Here is a 16,127-nt window from a genome sequence, read left to right on the forward strand (position 1 = left end):
CCTACTTGCGACCTTCTTTATATTGTGTGAAAGTGCGTGCAAGTAAGGCATCACTTCACACTTGCTTTTGTCCTTCCTTCCTTCTGTCAATTTAGGTTTGGCTTTCATTTTTTTGAGAAGCTTTTCAGAGACACCTTTCATAACATGCGTTGGAAAGCCTGCTTCTATTAGTCTCTTCTGTTGTTGCAGAAAGCTTTCTTGTACTGTGTGACATTCCGTGTGTGCTACGAGGATCCACGTTCGACGGCGCGGCGTAGACGGAGACCCGTGACAGCGGCATCATCAATTACCCAGCCATGCTCTTTGAGTGATGACCAGAACAACCGGACCCGCCGCCGCCCCGGGGAAACAGGCTTTATCCTCCCCAATTTCCGGGCACATTCCAGGACAAGGGAGCTGTCAGCGGGCCAGAGCGCGCCGTACCACAGCCGACGCTATGCGCTACCGCGAAGACAACATTCTTTCCCTCCTTCCCCTTTCGACGTGGGCTATCGCCGGGAAGGCACCCACAGCTTCCCGCCGTGCCTCGTGAACAAAAGCGCATTCCCAGAAGGGCCGTGACGGACACCTGTCATGGCGGACAGGCAGTACTCGCCAAGAATGTGGAAAGACAGGCGCTAGTGAATTAGCTCCGAAGAGAGAGCCTGTGTATACTCTCACTTGAGAGAGAGTGGTGGCGTTTTTGTTGTTTATTTAGTTTGTATTGTTAACAGACTCTGGGTTCGAGGCTAAGCCCAACCCAAGGGGTGGTCCCCATCTCGCATGTTATTTTGGATTGGAGAATTGATGCTTTGGGCGGGCCACTGGAAATGACCGCCCTTAGTCCTTTGTTAATCAAGTGCTTAAAAGCACATGTAAACGGATGCAGTCCAGTCTGAGCTGGGGCTCCATGCTTAGCATGTAATGTGATGCTACTTAGGCCCTAACCTGCCCGGTCGATGAGTAAAGTAGTGCAAAGTTTGTTCTTTTGTAAATTCAGTTCTGCTTTTTCCAGTTTAACTCTCTGTATATGTATGTTGTAAAATTATGCTCTGCTGTCATCATCTACAAGCTCGCCTCCTGTTCATCTTCCAAGCCGAACGACACTAGAGGAAGGGTTTGTGAACCATCCTCGAAGAAACGGACGACTATTGAAATTCTACTGCATACACGCTGAGGACGACATCGTTCGCCAAGAGGGCCTTCAGCGCCGAAGCCCGACGGCGTGCAGCTTCTGCCAGCAACCGCTCGAGCCCAACTCCGGAGCCACTCCATCGCCCCCATGAAGTCGTCGGCACGTAAGCTCGGACGCCCCAGCCTCTGATGTATAATCTTAATCATGTGTAATTACTGAATATACCTGTTTGTTTAAACTGAGCCATACGGTGTCTCTTTGCCTCTCCGTCCCGTGTGGACCTGCGCATTATGGGGGTCATCACAACTGTATGGAAGCAGCTTTTCTGCAGCGCGTTACTGAGGCATAAGGTTGCAATAGCCCTCTTGGTAAGTTTGGAGTGGCAGGAGCTGTAAGGGAGTAAGATTTTCTTAGTTCGTGGGGCATAGGTCCAGCAAAGGTGGTTATTGCACTTAAAAGTTAAAACTCGCCCAGCTCTCCACTCTACTGAATACCAACCGGACGGAACTCGATCGCAAGCCGTCTGCGACTAGACCGACGGCCCAGCCCAGTCGCAGACCGACGGAGTCCGCAGTGTCGCAGGCGAAAATCGCATGCATGTGAAACGGGCCTCTACGGTTTATGGTCTATGGGGGTTTAACGTCTCAAAGCGACTCAGGCTACGAGGGATGCCGTAGTGAAGGGCTTCGGATATTTCCACCACCTGGTGTTCTTTAACGTGCACTGACATCGCACAGTACACGGGCCTCTAGAATTTCGTCTCCATCGAATTTCGACCGCCGCGGCCGGGATCGAACCCGTGTCTCTGGGGTCAGTAGCCACGTGCCATAACCACAGAGCCACCGCGGCCGGATAAACGTCTATGTGGTAAACGTTACGCTGCACACGAAGCTATGAGAAATGCCGTAGTAAATTTCGACCACCCGGGGTCCTTTAACGTGCACTGACATTTCACAGCACACGGGCCGTTTCATCCTTCGTCCTTGGCTTCAGGAAACCGGCGCCATAACCACCGCAGTGGTCTGAGACGGTGATTTTGACGGAAAACAAGTTTAAAATGGCGGTCCACCGTATACGGGTTTTCCACAGGCTGTCGATTTGTAGAAGGAACGACATGTTTAGGGGCTCATCACCGCAGTGTGGTTAGGTTAATGGACCGCATGGTAATTCAAATGGATGCGCTTATTCAAAATAATTTGCTCGACATTTAGAACAGTATTTCATCTTGAAAACCAGTGAGATTCCGAAGGCAGCATTTATTAGACGACACAAAAATGCGATTTTTCTGAAGCCATATTTTTAAGGGCAGCTTACAGAAGAATGTGTTCATGAGAGAAAGTCTGTCGAGAAAACGAGAAAAGCGTTTTACGCACCTGTATACAAATAAATCAAGTGCGGGCAGGCAAAGTATACCGAGCGGTGCATTGGCAGAGAGTGAGCAATGAAATCAAATATTTCTACAGTAATCTCTGTGGTACTGGAAACAAAAGCAATAAAAAGCAGAAAAAAATACAGTTTTTAAATGAACGAGGTGAATAAACCTAATTCATAAACCTCCGTAAACAAGGACGACCTAACAATGAGAATAAGCGTCTTTTTTGGAATGCGCCCATTTGCAGACGCGAACAGGACTAGATGGGAGGAATACTCAAACACAGGACGAAGCTTTACTTTTAGCTTTTTATTTTTGAAGATATGAGAATATACGCACGGTTTGATGTCGCATTTTTTGGAGAGAAAAGGTGAAAAAGCAAGGAATTACGCCCGCGTCAACACGTGAAAAAGCGGAAAAGAAACTACGCGGGAGCTTAAGGCTATAATCGCTCGAAAATTCAAAATCCTGCTTCCTGCTAACTCCGTTTTCAAGCTAGCACTTTTCACAAAAGATAAAGTACCTACTGGCCGCAGTTACAGCTCTTTTGAGAATAAGAATTTCTGAGCTGCAAGAACGCACGGCCTCCTGGTATGTCCAGCGTTCTCGGGCAAATATTTTGAAAATTGGAAGATTGCAAGACAATGTTATGGAAATACTGAAGGTAATGGTCGATTATTCTTATATCTCTCTTTTACAGTGTTTCCAGCGATCGCATTGAACAGTTAAGACTGCCATAGAAAACCAATAAAAAACGCTTTTAACGATAGCAAAAACGTGAATGAAAAACAAAAAACAAAAAAAACTACAAGACTGCCATCGGGTGATGTGCGGATATATTGATTGTTATAGTGAAAACTTCCAATATATGAAACAACTGCGTTCATAAACGGTTTCCCGCTCAAAAATGCTTTTGTCCAGAATTGCTGGGTATGCACAAAATTGAGCAAGCCCACTAGTGCTGGCAGTCCTCGCGCGAGGTCTTATAGATTTAAAAAAAGTAGACACGCCCAATTTTTGATGTGTTTTTTTTCTTCAGAATGATGCGCAGCACATTTTAAAACATAGACAGCCACGTAGATTGCGCCAGAAAGCGGTAAATAATACATAATTGATTTTTGTCTCTTATGCTGTTTCTGTTTCAATAGCCAAACAACGGCTGTGACGTAGAAGACCCGCTCAGGTGAAGTGATTCGAACAAAAACTTCAGTTGGGTCGCTGCTCACTTCGTTTTAATTCACATCAACTGAAAGCGATAGAATGGCTAATGGCCCAAACGATAGAATATCAAAAAATGAACAGGCAGCGATAATATCGCAGGTCTTGCATGCCACGCGCCTCTCCATATCGTCTCGTCTTAGCCATCGTTCGACTTTTGCGGCGGAAACCGAGATCCAAACGACACGACAAAACACTTATCAGTTATTCAGCTGCGGTAGGTAAATTCCACATCATGACTCATGCATAAAATACGAACAGATATTTAAAAATTTGGTGTCTCTACACCTTTAAACGACGAACTGAATCTACACAGAGGTTACAAAAACATTGTGAAAGCGCCGAGTATAATACATAGCACAACGAATAATTTGCGTATTATAATAGATTTTCGGGGCAAGAAAAAAGGTTACAGGTGGTAGCCTCGCGAAATATAAAGATAAAATATGGGAAAAAAATCTGAGCATAGCGCTATTCATTTGGTGTACGTTCTTTTGCAGTAATGTGTACTGGATAACTGACATTTAATGGGACACTAAAGTACTTGAGTGGCGCTCATGCCCACGCATCACCAGCAATAACCAGCTGACGTACATCGCCACAGTCCAAATTACTGACGACTATTGGAATGATGGATCTGGATACCAGTGAACCGAACCAAATTGCACTGTTGTCAGCCGAACAACTGCATCGATGGTTAGTTTGTCAGCTGAGAAAAATGCAAGTTCATCGAGAGCGGTATAATATAACGATTCTTTCCTTACTGACGGGAAAGCGCTACTTCACTAGGAAAGCTGAAAAACCCAAGGTATGTGTGAAGCCTCAACCTTTAACCTCAGCGGCGAAGGCCTTGTACTGCGGCTCCCCTTCGACGAGCAGCAGGGGGGCGGACCGGGAGACGCCGCGAGACAGCGGCACGCCGGTTACCTTGACCCTCCTCAACATCCGGTCCAAAAATAGCAAAAAAAAACAGTGCCGTTTGAATTGTTCTCCTAAAAGGACATACGTGCTAGGCTCTTCGTTTTCGAAGTGTTCCTTGTACCCATTGCAGGCTAATAAATAAACCTGGCTAATAAACTATTGTGTCGACTATACTCTAAATATGAGGCTAAGTTTGCGGGGTAGGGTGGCCGCAGCTGGCACAGGACAGAATTAATTGTTGAGATACGGGAGAGGCATTTTCCCTGCAGTAGGCGTAGTCAGGTTGTTGATGATGAATGTGGCGAATTGGACGTGTTGGTATGCCATCAGCAACGAATAAAACGCGAACATGAAAGCTGAGGTGGCAACGCGAAAACACCAATATATTATCTCCTGGAGAGGAAATACAAGCGAGGTTGATTAACACTTCTGAAGAAGAGTCCTGGCGCCTTCGAAGCGCAATTGCCCTCTTCTATAACTGAGCTTCCCCTGGCTAAGAGCTTCACATTTTGCTGTTCGTGGCTTAGTTGCCTTGTTCGCTGTTCATTTCTTGCTGATAGCACATAACAGGCACAGCAGCGCACAAAAGACGGGTACAGCGCTCGTCCTTGTCTGTCCACTCTGTTCCTGGCTTTTGGGCGCTGTTGTGCCTGTAATTTATGATGATGATGATAGCTGGGCGTAAATAGTTCGAGTGAGGTGCCTTGTGCTTGAATGTTCATATTACGGCTTGTGTGAATGATGATTTGTTTGCCGCGGACAGAGGGGAGAAGAGGGTAATATAATTATTTCGTTCTAATTGTACCCTACTGTAATTTTTTTGTTGCATTTGGTTATTGCCCTATGCCTTTGCTGGGACTGGATTCAGACCCCTGTCACAAGTTTCAATGGGCGTCAAGTCGAGAGTGATTCAAGATCGCTGTCGAACTCGAAGGAGTTATTCCGCTGCCATGCGGCAAATATGTCAATAGCCATTTAAATGGTCCTCGTGGCGCCACAATCGCTACTGTCGATATTCCGCAAATAACAAAAATACTTTTTGTAAACCTAAACTGAATGTTGAAATGCACCTTTGGAGTCATAAGAGGTTCTCAATTATTAATAAAGGCTAGTTGCGTTGTCTTCAAAGATACTGTCTTTTGTACGATTTGTTGTCGTAGTTTTTTAACGCTAATGGCAACACTTATACAGCTGGGGTTTTCATCTTTTGCGATGTAGAGTATTAAATTAATGTGGTTTAAACCAGACTGACATAATTTTTAATTTATTGCACTGAGTAATATTTTACTGCTAGCATTAAAGTTTCGGAGAATAATGCTTGTTCACGCTTTTGTACCGTGCACGTATCGTGCACGAAAGTGCGCGTTGGCGCCGCTGGAAGCAACGCTAGCAACCTTGGCGAAAGCTCGAAGGCCCTCCAAATCTCGATAGTGTTCGCTATCGCTCCGTTTACCGCTATCGCTCCGTTATCCGCGCTGCTCCGTTTACTCGATCGACTATTGAACCGCCAGTGTAAGCAGCGCTCAATTGCCATAGAGTCGATATACTATCGGTTCGAGGGCCTTCGAGATGCCCGTGTGGCAAGGGAATAAACGTCGATGTTGTTGATCTTAAATTCTCTCCAAAGTTGGCGTTGACCGTCCACCGTTCCCCATTCACGCGGCAGTCACTTTCAAACGTCCATTGTCTTTCGTTTATCGCTTACAAATAAGTCCAGTATAACGAGAAGTTTTAAAACATGATTCTATACAACATACTATAGCGATGCTCCCACGAACAGCTGCTACTAACGCCTCCATATTGGATCAGTTGCGTCTCCTCGAGGTCGTGAACATCGCCAACACAGTTACATTTCAAGTGAGAGGAGAACAGCGCTGTGTCGCTACAAGATCGCTAAGAATGCACAACGACCACTGCCACATGTTATACCGGCAGTGCGCATGCGATCCGTATGGAAGAGAATGCGGTCCTCGCTATCACCCACGGGAGGCGTGCAACAGCTGGGCGAGCGTACGGCCGACGCATGAGGATGAGCGCATTTCAATTTCATTAGCGTGGAGCGTCGGACATAGGGTTTCTGCGTTGTGGCACAACCGCCTGCTCAGCCGTGAGGCGTTTCATGCTTTTTGACTCACTATGGGGAACCCAGAAAGGCTGGAAACTCCCTTTTGCTTCTGTGCACTGTGCTACGTATTTTATGGCTGGCCATTCGCTGACTTCGGAGGATATATATCTTTGACGTTATCGTCGTGCGGGTAGGCTGAGTTCCCAGCGCTGGGCAGGGATAAGAGGCGCACATTGTGCAGATTACACGAGCCACTTTGAAGTCGGCGCGGAACATCGAAATGGTTGTGCAGCATCTATTCCTTTTCTCCTGCTTCACACTGTGAGCTAGCCCTGCAATGTTCGGGGTACCTCGCGCGACACAGACTGCAAAAATGAGTATGTTTTAAATTTAGGCTCGCAGATGTTTCATTTCTGCATTACTGCAAAAAAGGCTATTTTAGGGAGATTTGTCAAAGCAAATTTAAAGTCTATGAAAGCTTAGACTTCCAGTACTCGTGCTGCAGCATTCGCAGGTGATGGATAAATTTTTAATTAGGTACTCATTTTCTGTATATGAGCATCAGTATTTGGGGCATGATTTCGACCTTCTTCGATAATCAGAAACCATCACAATCCTTGTTTATAATGCAGTGATCATGTACTTTTCTCAATAAATCTACCATATTTCTACGCTTCTGTAATTTAGGGACTACTATATTCAGTGCGAAAATACAAGGATTTAATTACTTTTACATCACATATCAATCGCTTGGGCATTACAGGTCCAAGTTAAACAGTGCATGGAAAAACCTGCGGCATTGGACGGACATTCTTATGAGCCTAACTCATTTTATGTTTTTGAATATGAGTGCTGCAGTGGCTTTTAAGCCCACATAATATTTAGTCCTACCGCTAAAAAAACTGAAGTTCTTGCCGGAAACAGAGAGGCTCTATTCGACTGATTTACTTCCTGGCCTTGTATTGGCTCGTACATTCACGCCGCATTCCGGCAACGGAGGAAAGTGTGATGACCCCCATAATGCGCAGGTCCACACGGGACGGAGAGGCAAAGAGACACCGTATGGCTCAGTTTAAACAAACAGATATATTCAATAATTATACATGGTTAAGATTCAGAGGCTGGGGCGTCCGAGCTTACGTGCCGACGACTTCATGGGGACGATGGAGGTGCTCCGGAGTTGAGCTCGAGCGGTTGCTGGCAGAAGCTGCACGCCGTCGGGCTTCGGCGCTGAAGGCCCTCTTCGCGAACGATGTCGTCCTGAGCGTCCCTCTTCCGTACTGCTTGTCGATTTTTATATCCTCTTCTCCACACTCCCTAGGGTGAGGACGCCCACGCCGGAGGGGAAGGAGGGGGGCTAGGGCTTTCACTTGGGCGCACAAACATACCACCGCACTTATGGTCTCGCCCCCCTCACGTTTTGAGTCCGAGGGAAAGAAGGTTGTCTTCGAGGTAGCGCATAGCGTCGGCTGTGGTAAGGCGCGCTCTGGCCCGCTGACAGTTCCCGCGGGTCACCGGCCTCCGCTCTCCATCCATCAACTGACACTCGCTCCTCAAGGTAAGGCGCGCTCTGGCCCGCTGACAGTTCCCGCGGGTCACCGGCCGGGAAAGTGGTCCCTTGTCCTGGGATGGGCTCGGGAGGCCTCCCCTGGAACCGCCACGGCAATTGGGGAGGATAAAGCCCGTTTCCCCGCGGCGGCGGCGGCGGGTCCGGTTGGGTCCGGTTGGGCTTAAACCCCTTCGTTCTGGTCGTCACTCTCAACGAGCATGGCTGGGTAATTGATGATGCCGCTGTCATCTGGGTCTCCGTCTACGCCGCGCCGTCGAACGCGGAACCTCGTAGCACACACAAGGAACGTCACAAAAGCTAGCGGCAGACCCCAGTGACAACACATGAGGGGAACTGCTTGCTATCGCTATTCAGCCGTTCCGCGCATAGTTATGCTTCCACACGTGAGATAGTCTTTGAAATATTTTTATTTCTTGTTCAGTAGAGAAAAACCGCATTTGAGTCGGGCTTCCCCCGTGCCATATTTTTTTGTCGCCCTTCGCTTCTTGCGTTCTTCTGTGAGGCGAACGGTACCAATTGGAGCTTCTTGCCACCATCAAACGCCGCTGCCGCGTCTTCCCGATCCAAAACACGGTGGTCACAACATTTCCGGTCGACGATTGCATCTTGAACTCCGTCTTCATTGCACGTTCAGCCTGGTGTCATTGCAAGGATGCTGTTCTCTCCCAGGATCCTATATTGATGGTGAGGCCTCCGCTTGGCGCAGTGGTTACGGTGTTCGGCTGCTGACCCGAAAGACGCGGGTTCGATCCCGGCCTCGGCGGTCGAATTTCGATGCAGGCGAAATGCTAGAGGCCCGTGTACTGTGCGATGTCAAGTTGCACGTTACAGAACCCCAGGAGGTCGAAATTCCCGGCGCCCTTCAACACGGCATCGATATGTTAGCCCGAGTTCTTTTGTTATGTTAAACCCCCATAAAATCAAAACCAAGTTTTGTGCCTACGTTCGCGACTTGCGCGGTGTGTGTTCAAGTGTTCCTAGTCAAAAACCAACCGTGATAACACTGGTACTCTTAGAAGCTGCCATGGAACTGCTAGACACTGACAGCGACGACGCTTTCGACTTCGATGATCCTTACAGCGAGGTCGACGACATCTGCATTTCGATCTCCTGCGCGTCGGTGCGTGAAGATGCCAGTCGTGTGCCTGGCTGAGAGGACGTTGTTTACAGGCACCAGAAGTACGAGTTTAAAAGGCTTTTGAGGCTATCCAGGGAGACGTTTGACTGGTTTAGTGGCAAATTCAGGGTTTCGACCTTCTATTCAAGCGCATTGCAAGGTCGCAATAAATACCGGCCGAATAAAACATGCATCATTGCACTGGTGTACATCGGGTCACAAATGCCTGCGTACGCCATTAGCGGCAAGTTCGATGTTACCGCGTCACTTCTTGCACGCTATTAGCGGTGAACTGATGCGCTGGCCCAGTAGCGCGGAGATGAACCGCATCAGGGCCGGTTTCCTCGCCAAGAGCGGTGGCAAGGGCCCGAAGTACGCCATCGGCTGCCGACAGACGGGTCGCACATCCAATTCCTAACCCCCAGCGAATCGGCGCAGTCGTACTTCAATCGCAAGAAATGGTCATCCATCATCCTACAAGGAATATGTGATGACAGGAACAAGTTGCTGAATGTTTCCATCGGCTTCCCGGGATCAGTGCACGACGGCCGCGTATTAAGGGAACGCCCGTTTTTCGTACGTGCAGCCTGTAACGCGGTGAAAACGACAGTCTCGGGGTCAGTGCACACCTCTTGATGCCTTGGCTAATGACCGTTCAGGGACAATGAGGGCTCTTTTCCATCATGGAAAAGAAACTTTAATAGGCGACACAGCAAACAAAGAATGTGAATTGAAAACACCTTTGGCATGCTTAAGCTGCGCTTCAGGAAGTTGTATCATGTGGATACCAAGTGTTGCGGAGAGCTGCTATATTTTTATGGCCGCGTGTGTGCTGCACAACCTATGCAACGAAGAGAGAGACTTTCTCCTGGAGATGACATCATTGCCAGAGGAATGTGGCAAACGACGACTCTGAAGCGGACTTTGTGGCTGGTCTCTCCGAGAGTTCATTGCCAAAGAGCAGTGCTAGACTGATATCTTAAGCTCAGTGACGGGTCATCATAGGCGTGTTTTTCAGAATATATTGCCCCATATATGGGCAGTGTTTTTGAAATGAAAGTTGAGCGTGCAGTGCTGTTGTAACAACTTTATTGTCGACCAGATGTATCTTGCTGCTTAGCAAATAGATCTGCTAGGCGGCCAGACCGAGCCATGCGTTCTTCGTGCCGATTGGCCTTGGCCTGTTCCCATCTCTTTCGAGCTTCGAACTGCTCAGCTCTCGCCTCCTCTAGTTTTTTCTGCGTTCTCAATTTTTTGCAAAGCTTCTAAGAGGGGAGCAAGCTTAGAGCGGCTTTTCCGCTTCCTCATTGGTGCTCTGTAACCCTCAGTTGGTGCTGGCATGTGCTTGGGCAGTTAATCTGTCGTGCTTTCGCTGTTTAAAGTGTACACACAAACAGCTACCACATCACTTTCAGGTTTTTGCACAAACTATATGTAATTCTCCCTCGGCCTGAGTTTCCACTTGGGAGAATTGTTGGCCCAGGCTCCAACAGCAATGTTGGGTTCACACTGTGCTGTTTCTCGAGTATGCCAGCCTGCTCTCTGTGTGGTGTCAATGATTAAACCACTGAACAGGCCAGGAAATAATTTCAACTTACTGCTCGTGTTCACAGCTGACACGGTGGTGCCCAGATGAACTTTTTTTGTCTTTTAAGGCGAAAGCCTTTAATGGCTCATGCTCGCGGCGACGATCGTGTCCGTCCGTCCGTCCCTACGTTCGCGGCCCTTCGTTTAGTGCGAAAATAAAGATAGGAGAAAAATAATGGGTGCTTCAGATAGAAGAGGAAAAATGACCCTAGAAACAATGTTTGATGACTGTAGAGTAATTAATTACAGCCAAAAATTTCGAAATTGCGTCGAAATAGCGCGGACGTAGATATAGCCACGGGAACGGTGGGATATGTCACATCCACCGGAAGTCGTCATAGCATAGTGAAATAACTCGGGAACTCTAAGGAGGCAGATCGCATCCTGAGAGGTCTGGATATGGAGAGAACATTAAGATGTTCCCACCAAAACGACAGAGGGAACGAAGCAGCGCACAGCCATGCCCGAGCAACTTACCTCCGGGCAACGATGGAGCAACCAGCATGCAAAAACCAAAGAGAAGCACCGGTCACATACCGACAAATCATGGAAGGCTACAGACTCAATAGAAGGAGATTACCACCCCCCAGACAAATCACTCTCACTGAACGGAACAATGGCCTGGAGGAAGATACAAACGAACACCTACCTTCAGTCAGAAATCTTAGGTATACACCATCAGCACAAGATAGAGGACAGGGTATGTAAATAATGTGGAGCTAAAGGTACTTGGGCACACATAACTTTAGAATGCGGCAGCTCCCCAGGGCACGGAGCAAGACTATATAGGAGGTGAAACTTCCGTCAGCGCGAGCGAGCGCAGACGACCAGATAAATGGTGACTTCCAATCGCATAGTTGGGGCACTTCTGGAGCAACGTTTCCTGCTCTTTTCGGAGCAACTGTATTCCAAACGCAGATCTGAGGCACGGATCGCGTCTTCCAATCGTAGACAGGGAGCGGTTGCCGAGCCGAGATTTCTCCGTGGAGCAGTCGAGACTGCTCCGGCGAAATCGGCGGATCCGACCGGAAGTTTGCGTGACGTTCTTTTTCAGCGGCGATAGCGGCGCCCAACATGCTCTGGCCAGAGCAAGTGTACTCCAATCGCAATTTCAGGTCGGCGCTCTGCGCCGGATTCAGGCGCTCTGTCACAGAGCGTGCAGACCGCTCCGGGCCTGCGATTGGAATTCACCAAAAGTCACAATTGTATGCGCCGACGGGGTCGCATGCAGTGGCGGCGCCCTGTGGCGCCTCGTAGAAGCAGCAGCGAAAAAAAAAATGCAGCGCCCGGGCAGGCGGCTCCGGCGCGCGCTCAAAGCAGACGACAAGCAGACGACACGGTTGTTTGCTTCAACGGGCACGCCGTGACGTTGTATTTCAGTAGTTTTTTTCCAGGCCGCCAGGCGCCGCCAGCAGGATAGTGGCGCTGCGGGCTTGTGACCTTTTCTGGTCGCCGCAGACAGGGGAGTTTCCACTCCTATATAGTCTTCCTCCGCGCCCCAGGGTCTGCGGAGTTCAATCATGAAACAGCCTGGGGCGACTTGCTGTGTAGCGAGGATCCCGGTATGCAGAAAAAACTCATCAGCCTGGTGGCCGAGACTGTGACCGACCAACGGCACCGTCCCCGTCCCCGTAGCCCAAACCCCGAGCCCTCGGCTTAGGCGTAGGTCCACGGGGGAGCAAGCTACCACCCTTTGGCAAAAAAGATTGATTGACTGACTGACTGTACTCGGGAATTAATAAAGATAAGAGAAAAAGAATGGTTGCAGCAGATAGAGGAGGAAAAAATGAACCCAGAAGCCAAGTTTGATGAGTGTGAAGTGATTATTGAGTTAATTACAGAAAAAATGTAAAAAATTGCGCCGAAAAACGGTGTGATGTCACATCCACCGGAAGTCATCACAGTGCAGTGAAAAAAAAACAACAATGAACGAAAAAAAAACGCTGGATTTAGTAATAATAATTAATGAGTGATAGTAATGAGTAATGAATTATTTAGTAATTAATTAATGATAATCCACAGAGGCAACAACTGTCGCAGCCAAAGCCGCGCGGAAATGCTTTCGCCTCACTCAGTTTAGATCGTCAAAGCGCCCCCCGAATTTTTATACGGTCTGCCCAGCGATTTCCACTTATTTTTGACTTGGGTGGCAGTAAGGTTGCAGTTGAACTACTTGTTGACAAGTTCCGCAAGTTTCAGACACAATAGTTTTCGCATTATAAGCACTAAAAGAAAGCATAGTTTAGAGGAAAACACGTGACTCAACTTTTTCGCAGTAGCATTTGGCATGTCTTGCATGCAAGGGCTGCACAGTGTTTTAGCATTTTTATAGTAGAAGTTTGCTGCTATCAGGTATTCTATAATCAGAATATTTGCATTTCGGCTGCAACACATTGCAAGCACTCAGTGTGGGATGAAAAGTCGTGTACTAAGCTGCAGGCCACACACCGCGGTGTAATCTGGAGAACATTGCAGCAAAACTGAGACCAGAAATCCGAGAATGTACGCCCAGTGCCACTGTACATACCTCTTTTGCACAATCTGTTATTTTGAACATGAAGGATATCATACCTGAGGGCTCTAGCTTTTCCAACCAAGTCCTTCATCTCAGGGTATTTGGAGATGAAAGTCACGATTTTTCCCCCTATCTCTGGTTGATTCAATGATGTTATCCTGATGTTGACGTGCATAGGTAGATGGCGGGTCTCGTGAGTGACCTTGGGGACGTACTTCGCGAATGGTGAGTTCAGACCGGTGTGCAGGTCTTCTGACGGGGAGGCACTTGGAAGGCGTTCCACGAGACGTTATTTATTACAATATGTACACAACTGGTTTACATATGCCGGAAGATTTCGGCCTCTCGATTTCAAGTAAATATATATAAAACCTCAAACTTCCACGACTCCGGACCACCGTCGGCCACCACACGGCCAACCCGTCCAGTCGCCGCTCAAGGAATTCGCGTCTCCAACTCCGCGACCCCGGGACCACCACCGGCCGCACACGACCGATCTGTCCGGCTGCCACACAAAAACCTCCCTGCGCTTTCCTTCGCGCGCACCCATCCCGTTGCACTCCCGCCAAAACTGCATCCTGAGCCCAAAGACAATCCTCTCGCTAAAACTTACTCTTTAGCCAATAGACAACTTTCCCGGCATCTTTCAGACGTAAGATGTCACAACGCAAAAGAGAAGCACACAATATAAAACACACACCTCAGTGTAAGCCGCCGCGGCTAACTATAGAAGATACTACAGCAAGAAGTGAGAAGCACAATTTAAAACACACGCGCCGCTGTTAGCCGCTCTGGCCAGCCAGCAAGAAGGTTAAGAAAAAAAAAACGCACAGCGCCGTTCCACCCCAGCCGTCCTGTTGTCGTCTCGTATTTCGTACCGACTTCGATAAATAAACCATTCCTCACCCGCTTAGGCCGGGGAAGACGAAACTCGCGCTCGGCGCCGTTCTGAGAGTCTTTCCCGTTTTGTCGGCGCATTCCCCTGCTGCCCTTAATAGGCACTCCTCACGCTTTCCCACGACGTACGCTAGCTGCCTGGTTTTTCGACTACTCCATAGTTCTGCGCCTTCAGCGGATGCTGCTTCACAAAGAGCGGCTAGCGGGCGCCCATCGTCACTGTCGGTGGCGGAAACAGGCGGCGTCGTAGGCTGCGCTGGAGGAGGGCAAGTCCTCATCGTTGGCCGTGTTCTGCTCGCGGTCCCTTCCTGCTGTTGAGTTCGGCGAATTTGGAGATGGGAGAGGATTCCCTGAAAACCACCGCGAAGGTGAATGAGCCCTCTGGAAGAAACGTGGCTGCAGGAACGTCGGAAGCAGCGACGATGATAGCGTCCCCACGTGTTCGAAGAGGCCATCAGACGACGAAGTACAAGATCAGTGTTGTCCTCTTCAGTCACGCTGGGGTTGAACAATTGCCCGAGAGCTGCGCCTTCGACAGAGGTTCCACGTCCCGGTCATCAGACGACGAAGTATAAGATCTTTCAACCCCTGCTGAGAGAGAGCCCGCATTCCTGTGTCACGCAGGCGCCTTCCTGTTCAACATGGGCGCAGTCCGGACCCACGTGCGCGCCCACCTGGAGGCCGTGTGTACGACAACGTGACCGGGTTCTGTTCCCTTTCCCTCGACCGAGCTGCGAGAGAACATCAGGACCGCCCTGCCGTGGGTGGTCCCATCAGTGCCATCGTGTGATTGGACATCATTCTTCGAACTGTATTCCCCAGCTAGGGATCTGGGGAATACGAAGAGTATTAAACGAGCTGCTGGTTTGGTACCAGAAGAGAGCCCCCCCCCTCTTGAGAGATACCATTTGCTGGGAGAGTCTACCGACTGCTATGAAGCCCCCTTTACTGAGAAACACTCTCAGTTGCCCTTACTTGTACATTATGTAAATGGTCTCTGTATAAAGTTTTCCAAGTTTTCTTCCTCCGATCGTCCTCGTTTCTTCTCCGGCCCAGTCACGCTACCTGAATCCCAACAGCCGCGAACCACAGCGTGACACACTGCCCGTCTGCAAAGGCAAAGACCAAGATTGGAGATCTCTAAGCAGCACACCATGACATACAGGAATGATAAGTAGGTATCTGAAACAAGCGACAATCGTAGTCCATCGCTACACGTGCTATAAGAACCCTTCTGACAGCTAACCACGAGTTTATCGCCAGAATGCAGCTAGCTTCCCTTACCTGATGACTGGTATACGTAACCATCCGAGGTCTCCGTGACTGAACTATCCTGGTTGCGAAGCAGGCGAATTTCTTCTTCGACATCCCGGAGAACGAGCTTCAGCGCCGTCTGCTCGGGATTGGACGGCTACTTTTGTTGCCTGAGTGACATGGCACATACCCACGACGGGGGATAGGCCAGGGTATGTAGCACGCCATGCTGGCGCTTTGTTCGCACCACTCTTCGAGCTGCTGCACGGCGGCCGAGAACCAGTGCAGAACTAGGCCTGCACATTGACTAAGCGGGAAAAAAAGTGCAGAGGGAGCGCGCGGCACCGGGCAAACGAGGACGACGGTGCTGCAGCCGGTGCTGCCAAATCGAAGAGACCCGAGCTTCTCGCGCACACGAAACTTAACACGTTGCCTTGATTTCTGCCCCCAGATAGCCCCGAAACGTTACAACAATGTTACTTTAATACATCGTTCCT

General features: G+C 49.0%; 1 pseudogene; it reads right to left on the reverse strand.

The window, feature by feature from the left end:
* Positions 1-10,465: 10,465 nt before the first annotated feature.
* Positions 10,466-14,654, reverse strand: LOC144120282 (uncharacterized; annotated as a pseudogene).
* Between the last annotated feature and the right edge of the window lie 1,473 nt (positions 14,655-16,127).

Source organism: Amblyomma americanum, chromosome 2 (assembly GCF_052857255.1).
Source record: "Amblyomma americanum isolate KBUSLIRL-KWMA chromosome 2, ASM5285725v1, whole genome shotgun sequence".
NCBI classification, from domain to species: Eukaryota; Metazoa; Arthropoda; class Arachnida; order Ixodida; family Ixodidae; genus Amblyomma; species Amblyomma americanum.